The 15,379-nt window shown below is 44.3% G+C and overlaps 1 long non-coding RNA gene across 2 annotated transcripts in view; it reads right to left on the bottom strand.

Annotated features, from left to right (window-relative positions):
- Nucleotides 1-4,908: 4,908 nt before the first annotated feature.
- Nucleotides 4,909-15,379, bottom strand: part of LOC127001534 (uncharacterized) — a 97,694-nt gene continuing 87,223 nt past the window's right edge. For both annotated transcript variants that reach the window (XR_007755332.1, XR_007755330.1), the window contains exon 5: nucleotides 4,909-5,179. This is a non-coding gene — a long non-coding RNA (uncharacterized LOC127001534). The remainder of the gene's footprint in view (nucleotides 5,180-15,379) is intronic.

The following is a 15,379-nucleotide window of genomic DNA, read 5'->3' on the forward strand; positions in this document are numbered from 1 at the left end:
AGCGGCGCGTATAAATAAGTAGAATTTTAATATGGTTGAATGTCCGTATCTAAATTGTTCGCTGTTAGGGAAAGAAAATTGTGCATACTTGCCTGGGGGAAAGAGTGATATTATGCACCGGAAGACGGGAGAGTTGTTATTGGTTTGTAGGGAATAAAAATGCACATGCGTGAAGCCTTCTAGTTGTACATTGTTTATATTTTACATTGTGGGGTGAATACTAGAGCAAACGCTTGAGCTTCATCACTAAGGTGACTTTTAAGTGAATTCTTGGTTAGTATGCTTATGATAGTGTTATCTATGACGATTTCCCTGTCGATAGTGTCTCTAAGGTAGGTTGAGTGCCTGTGTGCTATTATTCACCATTTAGGCAGCCAGTTCTTCGAGTAGGTCAGCCATGTAACCATTTTCTTGCCTGCCTGACTGTATGTATGTATGTATGTATGTATGCGTGCCATTTTATATCTGCTGCTTACACGTCTTTATACCTACCTGACTTTCTTCTTCCGTCTGAATGGCTTTTACCTGGTAATGTATCCAATAGCCTACCTGCCACTTTTGCTACCGGTTTACTTCCCTCCTTTCGTGTCGACCTGCTTGTCTGTCTACCTTACTGCTTTCCTGCCTATTTGGTAGTCTTGCTTCTACCTGACTCTTGTCTTCATAACTTCCTACCTTGCTTTCACCCTAAAGTCTTACCTTCCTCCCTTTACCTGCCTTCCTTCCTGCTTGCCTGGTATTCTGTGTGATTTTTTTTTTCTGTCATCGAGTATGCCTCCCTGTCCTTTTCTTGGTTTTGTGTCTGCCTGTCAGAGGTTCGACTGTCTTACTTTCATGAACGCTGTGTCGCTGCTTCCCTCCTCAAAGGTAAGGTTCCTGCCTGCCTACCTCCCTTACCTTTCTGGCTCTTTTCTACCAGGTTGGCTTAATATTTTTTTTTTTTAAAGTTACTAACCTTACTTCTTGTTTCCCTTCCTATCTGCCTGTGTTTTTCTGTGTAGGTCTGTCTGGATTTGTCTGTGGTGTGTTAGTCATCCACCCATGAGCTGATCACAGGTTGGACTCGTGATCGCTAGTCACTACCCTTCCGGAAAGAATTTGAGATACATAGTGACTGTATATGTGTATATGTGTGTGTGTGTGTGTGTAGGGGGGGGGGGGCGTGCTTGCGTGCATGTGCGTGTGCGTGTATGTGTTTTGGAAGGAATAGGGGTAATTCTTTCACTAATTATTTGCTCGACTCGTGATCGCCAGCCTTCCATAGATAGCTGTGGAGCTCGTTAGCCGATCTGTGGGCTTAGCTGGCACCTTTCACACCTCACACCCCTATATCCCTTGCTCAAGAGGGGACAGTAACCGCTCCTTGTCAACGGTAAAACCTTTTTGCCTGAGCAGGGCGCGAACCTCAACATGCCAGGATGGGAAGCAGAGTTCTTATCCACTGCACCATGGGGGCGGTGTGCCACTCACCAACGGTCTAATCGCATGCTGGACTCGTGACCGCCAGTCAGTACCCTTCCGGATAGAGTTATCTTTTGAGCTCAAAGGACCGATCTATAGGTCATACTGGGGCCTTACCCCCTCATCCCCCATGCTTAAGGTGGGACAGTAACCGCTCCAGTATGCGAACAACATTTAGTGATCTGAGCGCTACTACTACAACAACAACAACAACAACAACAACAACAACTACTACTACTACTACTACTACTACTACTACTACTACTACTACTACTACTACTACTACTACTACTACTACTAATCTTTTTTTTTTTTTTTTTTTTTTTTTTTTTTACATGTACGCCTATAGCGCCGGTATAGACTTTCTTGAGGGGGTCTGGATGGTAGTCGGCCCCAGCCCGTCATGGCGCAGGCAAGTGTTTATAGTGGACTACTACTACTACTACTACTACTACTACTACTACTACTACTACTACTACTACTACTACTACTATCGTCTGTCCATGATATGGTGATCTCTCACCCCAAAAAGGCACTCCCAAATGTCAGGAAGGAAGGGAATTCTCGCTTCGTTGCTGCTAAATCGTTGGAGAGTGGATAATTTACAGCATAATTCGTCAATGATTCTTCACGTGCATCCGCTTTCGCTCCTGGTAATATTAAGAATTAATGTTTTATCGTTAGACCACAAAACTGGGTGGCTACGCCTTTTCAAGAAAAAGAAGTGTAGCAAGATATTTTTTCTAAGGAAGGTGAGTGAAGGGCTGGAGGGTGGTTCGTGCACAGCTCACCCAGTTGTTTGTCCACATTTTCGGGTTGGTAGATGAAGGGGTACTTGGGAAGCCTTGGGAAGGTTAATTGTTGTGTCGCTGGATATTACCCGCCCTGCACCCATGGGTATAGGCTAACGGGTTCTTACCTATCACAGGCTCAAGGACTAAAGAGACAAAGATGAGCGCCACAGCAATACGCAGCTTATCGTATGCCTCCCCCCCCTTCATCTTTATTAGTCTACTATTACAAAGACTACTACTACTATTGCTGCAGTTCCTACTAATAATTCTTTTTCTGCTACTACTACTACTACTACTACTACTACTACTACTACGCGCAGCATGATTGACGCTGTCTCTACGCCGGCCCGCCAGCGCTCAGCCCGCCGGGAAGTGAGTAGCGCGGCAGTGCGGGGAGGGAGCAGGGAGGGTGAGGACAGTACAGAGCGATGGATTACCCAGTCCTCTCCCCTACGACCCCCGAACACACACACACACACACACACACACACACACACACACACACACACACACACACACACACACACACACACACACACACACACACACACGCACACGTTTTACCTTTTCACCGGCAATTAATAATGTCGTGTAATATACTCACCTCTTTAATATCCTATTACAATCGAGATCATTTTTAATGCTAGTAAGCTCAGTGTGTTGCGGCAAAAAAACAAAGAACTGGCATATGATTTTTTGTTAATAACTTGTATCACAGGGAAGCGGATATATTAAATAGAACAATATCTAACTCTTCATTATTTTAACTGTCTTTTCATGTATATGATATTTTTGAATTATCATTTTCCATCGTAGAACTGTGTATATTTTCTTAGAAGGAGACGTATAGAATACTTCTTCCTTGGGTTTGGGGTCGACTGTAGCTGCGTCTGTACGGGAGGGCGGGTATGCCGTGCAGCGAGTCCAGTGCTTACCTGTGTAAAGTGTGCCGCCCCGCCAGCATTTGTTGAGGCAAACATAAATTGAGGTTTTAGAAATAATTTAGTAAACGGGGAATATGATTTAGATATCTAGTCGTTTGTTTATCAAAAAATACTAGGATTCTCTCCTCCGTATAATCATTTATTCATTGTCTGGGTGTATATTTTTGTATATTTTACATTATTTAAATGAGACTTGTCTGTCACATTTTTACCTATTGATGTTCGTGTGTTTGTGTATTATAGATTGTCATTTATTTGCGTCATCCCCCCCCCCCCTCCCCCGCACACACACACACACACACACACACACACACACACACACACACACACACACACACACACACACACACACAATAAATCATAGATACTAATGTGATCGAATGGAAGAAAAAAGGCGGTATATTCTGACAAAGACAACACTGAATTCGCAGGAAAAGGAAAAATGATTACGGAAAACACTATAGTTCACTTATTATACCCTCCCCACACACACACGCACGCACGCACTCACGCACATAACCTTCAGTTCTATTCACTATTAGCAATTCTGGTCAATCTTTCAAGGTTACTACTGAAGGATGAAGGATACAATGATAATATATTTAGTTTTTGGTCATACATCTTAGTATATTTCTTTGCACATCAGGAGTATATTTTTTCAGTAATACATTTCAGTACTAGTCATTGCACATGTTAGGGTACATAGAGGGTGGTAGAGATGGGGTGGGTGGGGGGGGCACGGGGGGCGAGGAGGGGCGCGGCATGAAGGTAACGCCTGAATTAAGACTTCACGGCATCAGCGGTCATAACAGTATTAGTCGACAGAGAACATTTAACTTTGGAACAAATGCACAAAGCGTTCCGGGACTGTATGTGTTTACACGGAATAACCGACTCCATACTTGTCTGGGTGGAAATTGCCGGGTAATAACTGGGATAAAGAATGAAATAGGGACATTTGTTCTCAATCTACATAAACAGTTTCCGGTGACAGTCGCGTCGAGCCGCCCGCGTCATTATGCTTCTTTTATTAGTTAATGCGCGGCTCGTACCTCACCGCCGCCGTCAGCGCCCGTCATATACGCCAGCGCGCCAAATTTATCGTCACTATATTACTTTAATCGAATATACTCTGAGGTGAAAAAAATAATGTAATTACTCGGCGTCCCGCGATTTTGTCAAATGCAAAAGTTAGAACGAGAGGCAATCATGGGCACGTAAATTATTTATTCCCATAATTTTGATGTTAGCGATTACCGAAAGTTGCATGGCCTATTTTTTTGTTTGTTTTGACTGATGATCGGCTGCGGCCCGAGAGTCGCTTGTTGTCCTGACGTCCTTTATGGCACATTATTATTGTTTTTTTTTGGTGTGTGTTCCGGTGAACCGAGGCTCTGCGGCAGCCGGTGAGGGCGAACTCCGTCCTCTTATCGGGGCTTTTTCGAGGTCTAGGGTGACTATCGGGATGCGATTATTTTATTTGAAGTTATGTTTGGCTTTAATATCGATAATGCCTTTTTATATACAATACTATTAAAAATAACCCTCCGCAACCGGGACATTGTCTTTGCGAGATATAAGTGCAATATTATTTTTTTTTACCATTGCGGAAGTAATTGCAATATTTTTGTACCTGGAAGTAGATCAGTTTCCACCTGGTGCCTCATCATGCCGTGGCCTGGGCAGGGGGGAGGGATGTATCAATAGTGCAGGATGCCAATCATACCATTATGAACCGCCTTACATTGTACATTACAGATATATATTTTATTCATCTTACTAAGGTACAACTGATTTTTTTGGCTACAGAGGATCTCAGTTACATTTGATTTTAGTATTGTGAGCGTCGTGCAGGGTGTGGTGGAGGCGTGAGGGTGGGCGGTGGAGGCGGGGGCAGGGCAGTGCGAGGCGCTGAGAGGCGGAGCAGAGTGGTGCGCCGCGCCCTCCGCCGCCCGGCCCTGCTGTTTACCGCGTCCCTCGCTGAAAGAGAGAAAAAAATTACCTCCTTAATCAAATGCGTCTTTTTTGTGTAGGTGTTTTACATTTTGCCAATGAATTCAAGCACAAAGTGGCACACACTCGGTCAAGACTCTCCGCTTTGCGACAAAACAAATTTCCTCTGAGCTGCCGCCTGCGGCAAGGTCGAGCCTCGACTCCCACGTCACCATCAGGCGGGAATGTTAATCCCTGTTGGGCCAATTAACAGTAACGAAACAGTGAGTACTCGTTTTTTCTTTTTTTTCCGCTCCGTTATTTTACCCCCTCAGGCTAAAACGAGATTTCAGGCGGCAGCGGCGGCGGCAGCGGCGACGACGGCCAGCGGCCCTCAGGCGGGTGCGTCAGTGGCGGGCGGCCGAGCTTTTTCCTGTCCCGATTGTTCTCCTTTATTTGGCCCATATTTTTGGGGCTGGACTTGAAGGGAGGGGTGGACGGAGGCGGAGGGTGAACCGAGGGGCTCCACGGCTTTTTTGTGCTACCTTAGCAAGAGTTTGCTTGTTTGTTGGTGTGGGCATTGTTTTATATATATATATATATATATATATATATATATATATATATATATATATATATATATATATATATATATATATATATATATATATATATATATATATATATATATATATATATATATATATATATATATATATATATATATATATATATATATATATATATGTATGTATTGTGTGTGTGTGTGTGTGTGTGTGTGTGTGTGTGTGTTTGTGTTTGTGCGTTTTTGTGTGTGTATGTGTGTGTTTGTGTGCGTTCGTGTGTCCGCGTGTATGTCTCATTCGCATATGTTTCCACAAAAATCAAATAAGCGCCAAAATAATCATAAAAAAATATTATTTTCATCAGTGGCCCTCCACCCCACTATAAAAAAATTGCCTGCGCCATGACGGGCTTGGGCCGACCACCAGGCCCCGGAAAAAAGCCTACTGGCGCTACAGACGAAGATGTAAAAAAAAACACACACACAAAAAAAAACCTGACCAAATGATCCCACTCGCTTGCCTCGTTTCTATAATATATGTATATTTTTTATATATATGCATCTAGCTACACTTCCTCCAACTGCTCATTAACGAAAAATTTTAGTTGTCATATACTTTATTTTAGGTGGCGTACTAAGTCTTTGCTGACAAAGGTAGTTACTCGCCCCGCCCCTTTATATCTGAAGACCAGTTGGCGAGGGTAACATGTCTGGCAGCACCACTAACTCAGAAAGTAATCGAAGACGTTGCGGACGTTAAATTTTAGATAAGCAATGATGAATTCATAAAGAGAGCTTTCCTTGCGAGGCTTCCCGTGGTGAAATATTCAACCGGGGAGTTTATTGTTATGCATCAGCCTCAGAGAATCCTCGACACCAAGTTACTTGTAATTTTAACTTGAATGTTATCTGGTCTTTGCTGCCGTCACGGCGTGAGGAAGCCGCCAGAGTTTAAATGTTGTGCCGCCAGACACGGGCTACTGAAAATAAGTAATTGAATTGATAATGGACAAAGCTTTTTAAATACTAGTAATAATAGTAGATCACATTTTTCTACTGTAATTGTAATAACAATAAATAGCAAAGTAATAGATAGTAGTATATATAATTTTATATTACGTACTCAGGAGACTGTAATAAATGTTTCCTAATCTGTATCACGTTCTTATCCCATATATATATATATATATATATATATATATATATATATATATATATATATATATATATATATATATATATATATATATATATATATATATATATATATATATATATATATATATAATAGCACTGTAATAGCCCCCCTGTCTGTTCCTGGCGCTGTTATTCAGACCCTTTTTGTGACCTTAATATTTTACTCTCGCTCAGTAAATATCAAGATTAATTTGATGACTGGATTTTATGAAGAGCGGTTGTTATATTGATGTTTTTATTCAACATTTTTAATGCGCTGTCCCCGTATGGCCGCGGTATTATGCAGCAATAAATAACTCTTGACACACTCTGCCTGCCTGGAATTCGGAAGGGATTCCATACCTGAGCAGACCGATCCCCCTTTACCTATGAATGCGGATAATCCATAATTTATATACGTGGAAAAGGTGTGAATGCTCCTATGACGTCCGGCGTTTGAAATGTACCTATATGAATATATTAATACACGTGATATAAATATACTTCATACATACAAATACTTATAAATCAGAAAGGTTTATTAGTGCTTCCGCTCACTTTCTTTTTATATGTCTCAATTTTCTGAAGCCCATCAACACTTCTTTCGCACTTTCTCTTCCCTGCCATGTTCATTCTAGCTGCCCCATCCCACCTCCTTCTCCCCTTGTCTCTTACTCTCTTCCTTCCGTTTTCCGCACCGCCCCTTCCCCTCTTCCCACCCTCTCCCTTTTCTCTTCTGTTCCTTCCCCTTTTCTTTTAAAAACACTCTCCCCTCATCTGTCTCCTCTGCTTGCCTTATGTTTGATCAAATCCCATTTCGAATATTTTTTTCACTTCCCCTTCCACTTCCCCCTCCACTTCCCCTTCCACTTCCCCTTTAACCGTCATCTCCCCACTGCCTCACTCCCTCCTACACAAATCCACAAAAGCTGCCTATTCAAACATCTCACAAATAATCAACAGCTATATATTTTTCCCTTGTTTTAAGTCTATAATTAAGAGACCAGACCAATATTCACTTCCTTTTCATGGCAATGGTTATCAACAAATTTTCCTCCTACATGTTTTGCAAGAGATTCAAAAATATTATCCATGTTGGTTGATTGTTCATGTAAAATTTCTGAGTCTCTGTAGCCTGTTTGGGGCAAAAGCTTGACCTCCGCTGAATCAGTGATGGAAACTTTGATGATATTTATTTGCCGGCGACGTGGTACGGAAAGAAACATTTTTACATATTCACCGCGACAGACAAGGAAACTCTCTAAGGCATTATTGTTTTCTTTAATATTTTCATGATTTTTTAATTTTCTTTTTACTCGCATATCAAATGGCAAATATATCAGCTGTTATATATAATGATCATCCAGAAAGGTTGTCATGATTAATGTTTTAAGAGTGAAATCTGGAGACGTGCATTAAATTTTATTCTAAATATTTTATTCTAAATATTTCGTAAATGTATTAGTGTTATTATTGTGGTTCAAATGTATTTCTCCTTTTCGTCGTTCTTCTCTTCTTTTTTTCTCCTTTCCTTCTTCTTCATCTTCTTCTTCTTCTTCTTCTTCTTCTTCTTCTTCTTCTTCTTTTACTTCTTCTTCTTCTTCTTCTTCTTCTTCTTCTTCTTCTTCTAATTATTATTATTATTATTATTATTATTATTATTATTATTATTATTATTATTATTATTATTATTATTATTATTATTATTATTATTATTATTATTATTATTATTATTATTATTATTATTATTATTATTATTATTATTATATTTAATATATATTATTTATATTTATGTTGTTGTTGTTGTTGTTGTTGTTGTTGTTATTAACTTATTTTTATTTTCTGTTGAATTCAGATTTCATTCCATACATTCTAACATCACCATAAACTTAAATCGTCCAAAAACTAAAAAAAAGCTTCTGAGAACTTGAAGTGTTTTTGCTCTCTGAGGAGTTCGAAGAGAGAGAGGAGAAGAGAGAGAGAGAGAAGAGAGAGAGAGAGAGAGAGAGAGAGAGAGAGAGAGAGAGAGAGAGAGAGAGAGAGAGAGAGAGAGAGAGGAGAGAGAGCGAGAGAGAGAGAGAGAGAGAGAGAGAGAGAGAGAGAGAGAGAGAGAGAGAGAGAGAGAGAGAGAGAGAGAGAGAGAGAGAGAGAGAGAGAGAGAGAGAGAGAGAGAGAGAGAAGGTATTGAGTTTTTTTTTTTTCTTTTTTTCTTTTTTCCTTTTTCTCCTTCCGTATTCTTCTTCCTTCCCCTCCTTGTCCAACCACACCTCCTTCCCTGTGTCCTGCACCCCTCCTTGCCCTCTCCTTCCTCTTCCTCCTCCTCCTACTTCTCCCTCCCCCTCCCTCATCCCTCTCCTGTCTTCCCCCCCTTCCCCCTCCTCCCTTTCCTCCTCCTCCTCCTCCTCCTCCTCCTCCTCCTCCTCCTCCTCGTCCGCTTCCATCCCTCCCCCTCCCCAGTCTCCTTGCCCCTCCCCTCACCCCTTCCTTCCCTTTTTCCTTTCTTCCCTCTGTCCTCTGTTTCATTCCTCTCGCCCCTCCCATCTCCATCATCTCCCCATTCTGTTTTTCAACCTTTCTTTATAATGCCCATACGATCCGAAGTCCCTTCCTTTGTCCTTCTCATTCCTCTCTCTCTTGCTGCTGAAGGACAGTTTTTTTTCCATTTTAGTTTTTTTTTTATTTTCGCTGTAAGAAATTGTGAGACTAAAATGTGAACACTTGAATGGAAAAGTATCCGAAGATTATTTTAGGTATCCCATCATGACTGCAGTCCCCGGATCATAGTTTTTTTCTGCAACTTTATTTTCTGTGCTCCCCATGTTACAAATGATGACGGACTATCAACACAACTTTTTCATTAACTGTAGATAAAGGTTGAGATGTGTGTTGCTGCTGTAGAGAATTTGAATTGGTTACGAGAAGTGAAGAAAAGGAGGAGAGAGAGAGAGAGAGAGAGAGAGAGAGAGAGAGAGAGAGAGAGAGAGAGAGAGAGAGAGAGAGAGAGAGAGAGAGAGAGAGAGAGAGAGAGAGAGAGAGAGAGAGAGAGAGAGAGAGAGAGAGAGAGAGAGAGAGAGAGAGAGAGAGAGAGTTGGAGGGGGAGGGGGTCGAATCAGCACACGAAGGAGCAATGAAGGTCTTCCAAGACGAGGTAGCCAAGCACGCAGACACACGCCTGGCCGGACGGATGGGTAGATGGGCAGGCGGGCGTGTGGGCGTGCAGCGGGCGGGTGGGGGTATATGCAGGGGGTGAGGGAGGGGGAGGGGGAGGCAGGGGGACAGCAAGGCAGGTCGGCAGGCAGAGAGGCGGGAACAACACCAAGATTATATGCCTTGACTTGGGCGTCCAGCTGAGCGATCCCTTAAGTCATCCCAAGTGTATCCTAACATTGAATTTCCTCTCACTGCTGCCTCGCCTCCTCCATTAATGTCATCAATAATAGCCCTTAACAACGATATGAAATCCTGCAGCCATCGAACGCTCACAGTTGATTCCTAAGACCAGATCTAATGGAACTGTGCAGGCTCAAGAGACTGCCCTCTGCTTGGGTACGTTCCTCTTCCCCTCCTCTCACCCTCCCCCCCTTCGTCCTCCCCCTCCTCTGCCTTCTCCTCCTCCTCCTCTCCCACCTTCTTCGCCTTGCCTCTTCCTTCCCTCTTCCTTGGTTGTCTGCTTGCGTGATAGCCGTGTGCCTGCTGTCCAGTCTGCTTCTTGTTCTGTACCGCCGTCTCCTCCCTTTCTCCTTCCTCTCCTCTGCTCGCCCCGCCCCGCCTCGCCCCGCCCCGCCCCATCCCGGCCGACTGCGCCCCGCCGTTCGTCCTTCCGTCCGTCCTTCCTTCCTTCCTTCTCTCCGCTCCACTGCTCACTGCCGGAATTCCCCGTTACGATGCCATTGTTTGCGAGGCGTTGTGGTCGTCTTGGCGTAAGGACGATTTTTTTCTGTCGTTATAGTTTGTTTTTTGCTTAATTCTTTTATGAATGATTTTTTTTTTATGAATGCCCATTGTGTGTTAGCTATAGTGAGTTAGGTTATGATGTATCTCTTGCGAGTAAGCTCTTTTTTTCACTAAACTATGGAAGGGCTATTTGAAACACTAGAAGAGAAATAATGAATACATGATCAGTGATTATCTTAAACACACAAAAACAGTTTGACCATGATTGTAAAAAAAAAAGAAGTAAATTAGTCAGGTAATTTTGAAGTCTGTCGGGGTCCTAAAACGATCGCATCAATTACCTTCCTTATTAAAAAGCAGTCATATAGTATATCAAGCGAGGGCTTTATAAATAAGTTTTTGACTTTCTTGAAATCATCATCTGGTTTTACAGTTGCCATCAGAGGGAGTCTTTGAAAGATCAGCTAGTGCGGATACATTTTATTCCTTATTAATGTTGCAGTTTGATCTTTTACATTTTTTCGGGCCAGGAGGAGGCAGGAGGCAACGCTTGTGGCGTCGGGGATTTAGTGTAGCAGCCATGCAAGCATTTTCCCTCAAACCCCAAGATTGAACAAAATCCTCTTCCACCTCTCCCCCTCCTCCGCCCCTGCCCCCGCCCCCACCCTCACCACCATCCGAGAATAGAAGAGAGGGAGCTTAATAATTAACGTTATTCCGCCGCCGCTAGGTGCGTCGCGAAAATTATTAATATGAAGTGCTCGTTAAAAAAATATCATGTTGCCGCAACACGTCTGGCCGGCGAAGAACTAAAAGTGCGTTTCCTGAAAATTTCCCTCGTGAATGCCCGACTCTAATTAATAGATTTGACAGATTATTAATCAACCCTATTCAGGGGGAGGCTGGGGCCTCGGGAAAAGTATGTGGAATTTACTTTTTTATATTGTATTGATCCTGTGCCTGCTTTGCCTTCTTCAGGGTGCGTCACGCCCTGGCCCGCGGCGGAGTAGGGCGGGAGGCGAGCCAGGGACACGTGGGGAGGGGAATGATTAGGGTATCTCTTCTCGTGTGTCAGCGAGAAGATCTTAACCTGTTATCTCTTGACAGCAAACCCAGGCAGAAAAAAAGTGTTCTCAGTCGAGCGCCTTTAAGCCTCTGTGAAGCGGGTTTATAATTTTCACGCTAGTTTTCGCTTCCCACTCGTGTCTGGGGAGGTAAGAGGGGTCAAGCAAGTGTAGGCAAAGTCTTACTGCTTATGTGCACTACTTATGTATTTAGCTGACAAGTTTACATGTAGCTGGCGGCGCCGATTAAAAATGCTTTGAAGGAAATGCTGCGCCGTGCCGGGCCGCAGGAGATATATTCTTAACGTGCGGAGGCCCCTTTGATGACCCTCGCATATTTTTAAGTTGTATCCGCTCCGTCCACAAATTTTGAAATGTTATTCCTTCCTTCGCTCGTGCTGTGGTGTTTGGTTGGGGACGACCCTGTCATGTTAATCGAGGCTCCAGGGTAGAAAATATTTGTATTAGATGTCGTGGTACGTCTTGCGGGGGAGGGGAAGTGAGGGGAGGAGGAGGAGGATGGGAAGGAGGAGGAATAGGAGGAGGAGGAGCGGTGGGAAGAAGGCTGAGGCGCAGTAGGAGGGCAAGAAGGGGGAGGCAAAGGAGTACGAGGAGGGGACGGAGGAGGCAGAGAAAGACGAGGGGGAGAAGGAGGCGGCTGAGGAGGAGGAGAAGGAGAAGGAGCGGCCATCTTGTTGCCAAGTCCCAGTCGTGGGAATAGTGAGGCTCTCTTGGGGTGAATAAGTCATCGCTGCCCGCCGCCCTCGCCGCCCCCTCACGGCCCCCTTCGCCTGCCGCTGCCTCTTAAACCTTTGTTCGCGCTCCTTTTACGCCGTGGTGTCGCCGAAACTCCCTTTTTGCCGGCATGGGAAATGTCACACAAAGGCGGGGGCGGCATGGAAGGTTGGAGTGACTATTACCTCGCCAAAGCACTCATTTTAAGGCCTGGTCGTGACGCTCCCCCCCCCCACCCCCCACCCCAAACTCGAGGAGCTGTTTGCCGCGTGGCCGTGCCCTCTGTGCTAAAAAACTGTTATTAGGGTACAATTTTTAGATGCATTTTTTAAGAATAATTTTTCACATCAGGCATACTAAAGCATGATGAATAGCTGCTGCTACCTGCATCCCTTTGTCATATTCTAACTACCCATTGTCATTGTCCTCAAGTCTTGAATCTTTTCTTTCGAGAAGTTGTTAAAAGTTTTCTTCAAATATAGGAAAAAAATAGTCATCTGAAAAGTAGATCACAAGACTGGCAAAACATAATATCGGAATAAAGAAATGCAGGGAAGAAGATGGAAGGCCTTTGAATGGAGGCGTAAGGAAATTAGACCACAGGGGGATGGAAGCAAATAGGAGATGGAAGATGGAGGAATATTGAGGAGGAGCATAATGGGGAGGCGAGGAGACGAAGGGACGCGTGGGGAGGGGAGGGGAGGGGAGGGGAGGGGAGATCATGGGAGGGCAGGGGAAGGGAAGAGAGGGGAGGGGAGGGGAGGGGAAAACTGGAGGGAAGAGTGGGTGTAGTAGGGGTCGATTGAGGACGCGAGGCATTGGTGTGTGTGTGTGTGTGTGTGTGTGTGTGTGTGTGTGTGTGTGTGTGTGTGTGCGGTGATGGTGATGGTGGGGGAGTGGGGGGGGGGCCCGGGCGACTCCAGGGTTTGATAATGAGTTGTCTCCTAATCTGATTATCTCTGCTGTCGTGGACCGTCCAGGAGATGGCGGAAGGTGGTGCCGGGGTAAGGAAGGGAGGAAGGAAGGAAAGGGAAGAAGATGGAGGAGGAAGAGGGAGGGGTTTAGAGGGTAGGATTCATAGTAGTACATAGTAGTAATAGTAGTAGTAGTAGTAGTGATAGTAGTAGTTGTAGTGGTGGTGTTTGTGGTGGTGGTGGTAGTTGATGATGATGATGATGATGATGATGATGATGATGATGATGATGATGATGATGAGGAGGAGGAGGAGGAGGAGGAGGAGGAGGAGGAGGAGGAGGAGGAGGAGGAGGAGGAGGAGGAGGTATGAATAATAAACTTCTGAACGAAAGAAAAGTTAATTAAGAAGAGCTTAATTCACAAACAACTCGAAGTGAAGAAAATAAACTTGACAGATACTTTGCTTGTCATGAAAAATATAAACAAATTCAGTCTTGCACATATATACAATACATTTGCAATCGCATCACCTTTTTTACATTTATCACTGTCACGTTAAGATGTAACTAATGAAACCGAGTAACAAAATTTAACTTTTCAAAGCCTGAAGCGCCTGAATATCTGGCGTTAAACATACATTAATGGATGAGGTTACTTTATATGTCAGTATTTCGCGGGTGTCGCAAGAGGCGCTAAACGTACGCACGGGAAGAGACACGTCGAATATCGCCGAATAATTTATGATGTGTGATTCTGACATTGGTTTCAAGGCGGCCGTGTGATGTCCCGCAGCTGGACATACACGGGCAGGAGGCGCGTGGCTCACCTGAATAACGTGTTACTTAAATAATGCGTTAGTCGCCTTTGCCATGAGAATTACCTGAATGACGTGACCACTCCGGCGTGCAGTGTGTCAGCCAGGGACCAGCAGGGTTAGAAGAGGCTCCACTAACGTTTTGCTACCCTTCGTTTGGCTTTACTAAGCTTGGAGGGACCACACTAGACTCCCCCTTCACGTAAAGATAACAGAGAAGGCGTAGGATGGGTTGGACTTGGCCTAATTGATCTTTTCCATCTCTCCTCAACGGCGGCAACGATGGTAATGGTGGAGGAAGTGAATTAGTTCTAGTGTGGCGGGGAAGGAAGGTAAGGTGTGGTTGGTGGGTGTTGTCCAGGGTCAATGTTGAGTTGGGGGTCTTGTCGAAGGTGTTGTTGGTCGTGCGAGGGTCGTTGTAGGAGTATTGAGATGTAATGACCTCACTGATGTCCGCGTGTCGTTTGCGAGGTGTGGCTGAACTAGGGATGGGTCTGGGGGCGTGGCGTGGGCGGCGGGGAGTGGGAGCAAAACATGACAGAGCTGGTTATCATTGTAGTGATAATGTAGTGTTTGGTCTTATGTGGCGGTCGTAGTATTCAAGATGGCGGGGGCGTGTGTAGTACGGTGTGTGTGTGACAGTGGAGTGAAGTTTTCCACTGGTAATTTAATCTAAGTTCCTCCATGACACTGGCAAGGTGGAGAGCAGTAAAAATTATCCTTAAAATAAATGTCTCTATCTATCTATTCATCATTCCTTCACATTCCTTCCCTCCGGCTTTCATTGATTTCACTTTTCATTTATTTTTCCCCGCAAGGCTTACTGATCCTCCTACCTGGGCGGTGAGTGGTAGGAGGGGAGGGAGGGGGGACTGTGTTTGTGGTGACGATGGTGTTGGTTGTGGTGATAGTGGTGACGGTAGTACAGGTGACGGTGGTTGTGGTGGTGATGGTATTAATGTTGGTGGAGGTAGTGGTGCTGGTGAGGGCAATTATGGGGGTAAAGGTGGTGGTGGTGGTAGTAGTGGTGGTGTAGGTGACTGGGGGGATATGGTTTACGTGAATGTGGTGGTGGTAGTCGTTGT

Source organism: Eriocheir sinensis, chromosome 2 (assembly GCF_024679095.1).
Source record: "Eriocheir sinensis breed Jianghai 21 chromosome 2, ASM2467909v1, whole genome shotgun sequence".
Classification (NCBI taxonomy): Eukaryota; Metazoa; Arthropoda; class Malacostraca; order Decapoda; family Varunidae; genus Eriocheir; species Eriocheir sinensis.